Raw genomic sequence first — 6,376 nt, 5'->3', positions numbered from 1 at the left:
AATAAATACATGTCAAAGAAAATTTTCAACAGCACTCCCGTCCCATCATGGTTTCTACAAATTTTACCCATAGAGTTTATATCACCTTTAATTCTTATAACAACCCTGGAAAGATAGATCTGTTTACCCCCTAATTTATAGACAACAATTGGGACGCAGGTTAAGCGATGTGTCTCCATCCATATAGCTAATAACACACTGTTCATCGGACTCCAAAGCCCTTATTCTAGCTCAAGGCAAACTCTGTAGTCTAATGTTTCCATTTTACATCACTTAAAGAAGGCTTTTTGTGTTTCTCGATGCTTATATGTATTTTGCTTACGAGCAACATCACATGCCATTGTACCGTGATGCCATTGTTGCTCATTCACTCCCTATTCTTGGGCATGAGGGGTTGTCTCAGGCTTCTCGTGGTACTAAACATTTTTGTTGCTGTTGTGCCCTTACCTGCTTTCTTTATAATTATTTCCCAGGATAGTGGGAATAGAGTACAGACGTTTACATGACTTGGTCTATACGCCGCTGAATGGCACTGTCATTCTGTCTTGACTGGAGTACTAACTCCTTTCATCAGCACCCTGTGAGAGTACAAGGCCAGCCTGGGTGGGTGGGTTCACCAGTGAAAACAGGCCTTTGTCTCTCTCTGCGTGAGTACGCCCCAGGCTGGGTGAGACTGGAAATTGTTTGTAAGTATGCATACTTCAGAATGAGATCTCACATGGGATGGTGTGACTCCCCTTCCCAGAAGAGGCTCCCTTGATTGAGTTGTCTTTTTCTTTGTAGTCACAAGATCAGCAGCCAGTTTTTCAAGCAACTGACATTTTCCTCTTGATTCAGACGGTGGCTCTCGTTCCTGTTCAGAAAAGGTGTGGTAGCTGTTAGAAAGGAAACCAAGATTTCAGCTCATGATTGGCCATTCCAAACGAGGTGCAGAAGGGTTGGGATAATTTATACCAAGAAAGGAAGCCCTGGCAGCTAGAGCTGAAAAAAAGTATGAAAATTACTCAGGAGGAAGTAACAGTGAGGAAAAGCCAACCAGGGGTGGGGGGGGGCGGGGGAGGAAGCTCTGTTCTCACTGGTGGAAGGTAATTTTGAGATCATAAATTAATATCTCTGAATCTTAGTTATCTTACATGGCAAGAGTACCATTTGAGGGCATTGAAAGATTTAGGTTGAAATTATATGGCACATAATAGGCACTCAATCCCTAGGCAACACTGTGGTAGGCATTGTGGGAAAAGTACACACACTGAAGGCAAGCAGAACTGGTTTGGCTAGCTCTCTCGAACCACGTGAACTCAGGCAAGTTTTAATTCTCTTTGAGCCTCAGTTTCTTCAACTGTAAAATGGAGGTTACAATACTGAGCTACTAAGTTTGTTTTACAGACTAAAGTGAGTGTATGCTAGGCATACAGGAAGTGCTCAATGAATAGGAGATGGTATTAGCTCGCAAAACTATCAATATATGCGATTAACCAAGTCTTCTGCTACATCAGTGTTTCTCAAACTTCAATGTGTATAAGAATCACCTAGGGCCCTGGCCAGGTAGCTCAGTTGCTAAGAGCATTGTCCAAATATGCAAGGTTGTGGGTTCAATCCCCAGTCAGGGCACATACAAGAATCAACCAATGAATGCATAAATAAGTGGAATAACAAATTGATGATTATCTCTTCTCTCTCCTTCCCCCCCTCTCTAAAAATCAATCAATAAAAATTTAATCCCTAGCTATTTTGGTTCAGTGGCTGCTAGACCATCATCCTGCGGACCATCATCCATGGAGTGGAAACTTTGGACACTGGCTTTGCTGCTAGCTCTGCTGAAGCCCAGGCTGCACATCCTCCAGGACTAGTTTAAGGGAAATGGGACTTTACCAACCAAGGGATATAACTCTATGCAAATAAAAATCACTCATTCTCCCGTGTGAGTCTTGGAAAATTCTTTTTCTCAAGATATCATAACAGCCCCACTTCCATTAGCAAGGGAGAAACCCCACCCTTGCAACTCTGATAACACAGGAACCATACTTTGAGAAGCACCGCTTCTCTGTGGTCTCAGAGAATAAAAACAAAAGGTGTTTTTCCCATTACTAATATGCCATAAAAATTCTGTAATAGGCAGGTGTTAAATTAAAGAGATCCAAATACTGAATGAGTACATATTCGAGATGACATGTAGTTCTTGCCTACTTAAAGGCTTTCGAATCATTCTAAAGCAACATTTTATCCTTTTAACATGAATGACATGGATGAATGTGTGTAACACTTCTTCCTTAGTCTCCTTAATCCATCCCAGAGTGCTCTCTCTCTTCTCTGGACTGTGGTAGGTAATGACTGCTACCCCCTCACCCGACTCTGAGTGTTGACAGACATTACTAGTTCAACCCTGAGCTGTTGTTTTATGTTTCATGTGTGTCTCCTTTCCCCAACCAGACCTCTTTAATTTTTTTAATTGATTTTTTACAGAGAGGAAGGGAGAGGGATAGAGAGTTAAAAACATTGATGAGAGAGAAACATCACTGGGGATGTGCCCGCAACCAAGGTACATGCCCTTGACCGGAATCGAACCTGGCACCCTCCAGTCCGCAGACCTATGCTCTACCCACTGAGCCAAACCGGTTAGGGCCCAACCAGGCCTCTTTAAGTGCAAAGGCAGGGACCAATGACTTTTTTTGTTCTCTACCTTCCACAGGCATCTAGTAAAGCGTTTATACACATGTGTTTCATAAATATATTTGAATGCATGTCGGTATATTTAACTATAGACTGATACGCATTGATAACTTCTTTACCACAAGAGTGGCTCAGAATTAGTCGTGAAAAGGTGAGCTACAGGCTTTTAGGGTTCGAGTCAGGCAGGTCTCAGGCCTATGAAAGGGCTATGATCTCTCCAAGCCTGTTTCCTCTTTCGCAGTGTGAGAGTAGCACCTGCCTTTGCAGAGCTGCTGCGGGGATTAAGGGAGCGAGAGTTCACAAGGTTCCCAGCGAAATGCTTCACACCTTTCTCTGTAAATGGTAGCTGCTTGCTCTTATTAGATCTAAAAGTGCCGCATAGAATAGCAGATGAAACTGCCGTAGGTATTTATCTTCAGAAGTAAAATAATAAACAACGGATTTTCTCGGAGCCAAGCTGACATTTTCTCTCTTTCCTTCTTCCTTGTTTTTTTAAGGTCTAGCATTTTCAGCTTTAACTAACAGATTGTCCGGAGGTTTGTATGGTTCCCCTATAGAGACCGGGAAGGACACAAAGCAGCCATTTTACCAGTCCCAGGCTTCCACACAGAGCAGTATAATCAGGGTTTAAGTTTATGCCTCACAAACCTCCTCTGTTCATGGCCATGATTACTGTGACTTTTCTCCCATCACTGAGCAGCAACAAGCACCCAGAATGAGGAATATGCATCCTCCGGGAGAGGAGAAACAGAAACTTCCAGCTTTTTGTACTATAGATAGGAGAGTCACCACTCCAGGGACCAGCCAGACCCCGGAACCTCCCATACAGGTCTAGGGATGCTGGGAGCGCAAAGGTCACAAGAGGGGCAATCTGTTCAGTTTGTTCAGTCCTTTAAAACATCGACTGGTATCAGAGGTTTTATGCTATGGAGGAATAATATATACCATTTCTGAATAAAAAGAGTAATTATAGTTTATTTCTGAAGGTGAAAAATTGAAATAATTATCTAAGAATAAGGTGGTTAAACCATGATATATTCACTTGATAGAATGGTAAGCTGTCATTTTAGATGTTTACTTAGCATATGTCTAATTGCATATGCAGGAACATGGAAAATGTAATAACATATGGAAAATGCTCCTGAGTACATTTTAAATTAAAAAAAAAAAAAAACAGGATCAAATTTGTTTAGACACAGAGCCTTCTCCAACTCACAAGTGAAGCAGAGCCTTCCCGGTCCAGCCTGCCTTTTACAATAGCCAATAAAAACTGTGTACTGCGGTGGTGGGATGGTGATGTAATCAACACTCTAGCCAATCTCCCTGAGGATGATTTGCATAGTTTCCTCCTCCCAATCCAACAGAACCCAATTTATTTTTAAGGGAAAATGGCTATCTCCAAAGGAAAGGGAAGAAAGTTAGGTTAACAAGGGAATATTTGTAATGATTCTGGTATCAAAACACAGTGATCAAAATTATTATACCTAGTCTTTCTAAAGAATGCTTTCACCTTCTAAGAAAAGCAGTCTACTCAGTATGTTTAAAATAGCTCTCAAGCCCTAACTGGTTTGGCTCACTGGATAGAGCGTCGCCTGTGGACTGAAGGGTCCCAAGTTCGATTCCAGTCAAGGGCATGTACCTTGGTTGCAGGCACATCCCCAGTAGGAGATGTGCAGGAGGCAGCTGATCAATATTTCTCTCTCATTCATCTTTCTAACTACCCCTCTCCCTTCCTCTCTGTAAAAAATCAATAAAGATATATTTTTAAAAATAAAAATAAAGATACATAGTCTTTAAATAAATAAAATAAAATAGCTCTCAAAAACTACCTACCCATTTGATACATACGATGTTTTCTTTAATTAAAATAAAACTTTTTAAAATAAAATAATCTCAATAAAATTTTTTTTAAAGATTTCTACAGAATAGGAAACAATTTTTTTGGATAATCTACAAGCCTCTTGCTATTGGCAAAAAGAAGTCTTTTATTTCTCAGACTTAATTGATTTTACACACACACACACACACACACACACACACACCCTACTGTATGCTTACTTGTTGATCTCAGCAACTTATCCTCTATAATTAAAACTTTATCCGTTTATCAGGCTAAATGAACTGGCTGTGGACAAAGGAACAGGATTCCACAACCCTTATCTTTACCCTTGTTTATACAACTTCTTGGTTTAACTAATCTGATACCACCAGAAAAGCCCCCTTTCAAACGGGGATTTCCTTTCACAAAAATCATTAATCCTGGTGAGACAATTCCACCTTTCTCATGTGGCAGACAGGGGCTTGGACAAGTTGATTATTTTTGTGTCCTTCAGGTTTACTGAGCACATCATGCCTCTTCACATACATTGTCTAGTTAACCCTTACAGTAACCATCTAGGATAGATATGATCAGCCCCTGTGTATAGATGAGAAAAGCAAGGGTGAAAGAAGTTGAGTGATTGGGTTGCCCAAGAACACACAGGGAGTAACAGAACCATAATTCATAAGTGGGTTTTCTAACACCAAGACCAATGTTCTTCCCATGAACTACACCATGTTACTTATTTGTAGTGAACTAGTGATGCCAAAGCAGAAAGGGGGAAATGCTACTCTTACCTACCAACTATAATTTCTTGCTTTGTAAATCACAAATTTTTTTGTCTTATCTTGGACATCGAAACATAGTATGTGCCTGTATTTTCCCAAAGAAGCCTAGAAAAATAGAATGATCCAATCCTTCAAGTAGAATTTCAATCAAAATACTTCCAGGTTCTATTAGTCTCCGGTACCCAAGAATTTACTATGGCTAATGATAATGTGCTACCAGCTTCCAACTGGCTGTTGCAGGTCACGCAGCTCTCTACACAGACTTCCCACTCAAACTTCCTTGGCAGTAGCATATTTGTTCTACAATATGACACTCAGTGGAAGTCAGAAGTGGGTGAGACACATTTAAATGAACTACCAGGGATAGAACCGTTGGAGTGGAATGTACAACACTTTTGAAACCAGATGACATCTCTGATTATAGGTATCGCCCTCACTCTGTGCCAGGCAATATCTAAGTGCCTTATGACAGAGGTGGCAAAAGTAGGTTTACAGCTGTGAGTGTATATGAAATATACATCCTTCTGAGTTAATAAAACGATTGTGATAATCATAACCTGCATGTCTGTTTCCATCCGAACTCCTATAAACCTACTTTCACCCACCCTATCACCCAGTACCCACTATGGTAGATATAGTTAGTATTCCCCCTTCCAAATGAGGAACCTTGGTATAAAGAAGCTAGAGAACTGGCCTCCAATCACATACTTGGTGGAGAGCAGAGCCAGGATTTGTCCCCAGGCAGTCTGGTCACAGACTCTGAAGTCTTAACTACCATGCTATCCTGCCTCTCCAAAACGGAATGTAAAGTATTCGTTGATTTCATGAAACACACCACAGACTTTTTGTTGATCTGCATCACACCTTGTTAAATATGGCCACAAATAGGAAATTTGGCTATGTGTACGATAATATAAAAACCAAGGCCCTGGCCGGGTAGCTCAGTTGGTTAGAGTGTTGTTCCGATATGCCACGGTTGCAGGTTTGATCCCTGGTCAGGGCATTTACAAGAATCAACCAATGAATGCATAAATAAGTGGAACATCAATGTCTGTCTGTCTGTCTCTCTCTCTCTCTCATCAACAAATAATTTTTTTAT

Source organism: Myotis davidii, unplaced genomic scaffold, assembly GCF_000327345.1.
Source record: "Myotis davidii unplaced genomic scaffold, ASM32734v1 scaffold710, whole genome shotgun sequence".
NCBI lineage: Eukaryota > Metazoa > Chordata > Mammalia > Chiroptera > Vespertilionidae > Myotis > Myotis davidii.
Note: the sequence above shows the minus strand (reverse complement) of the source record.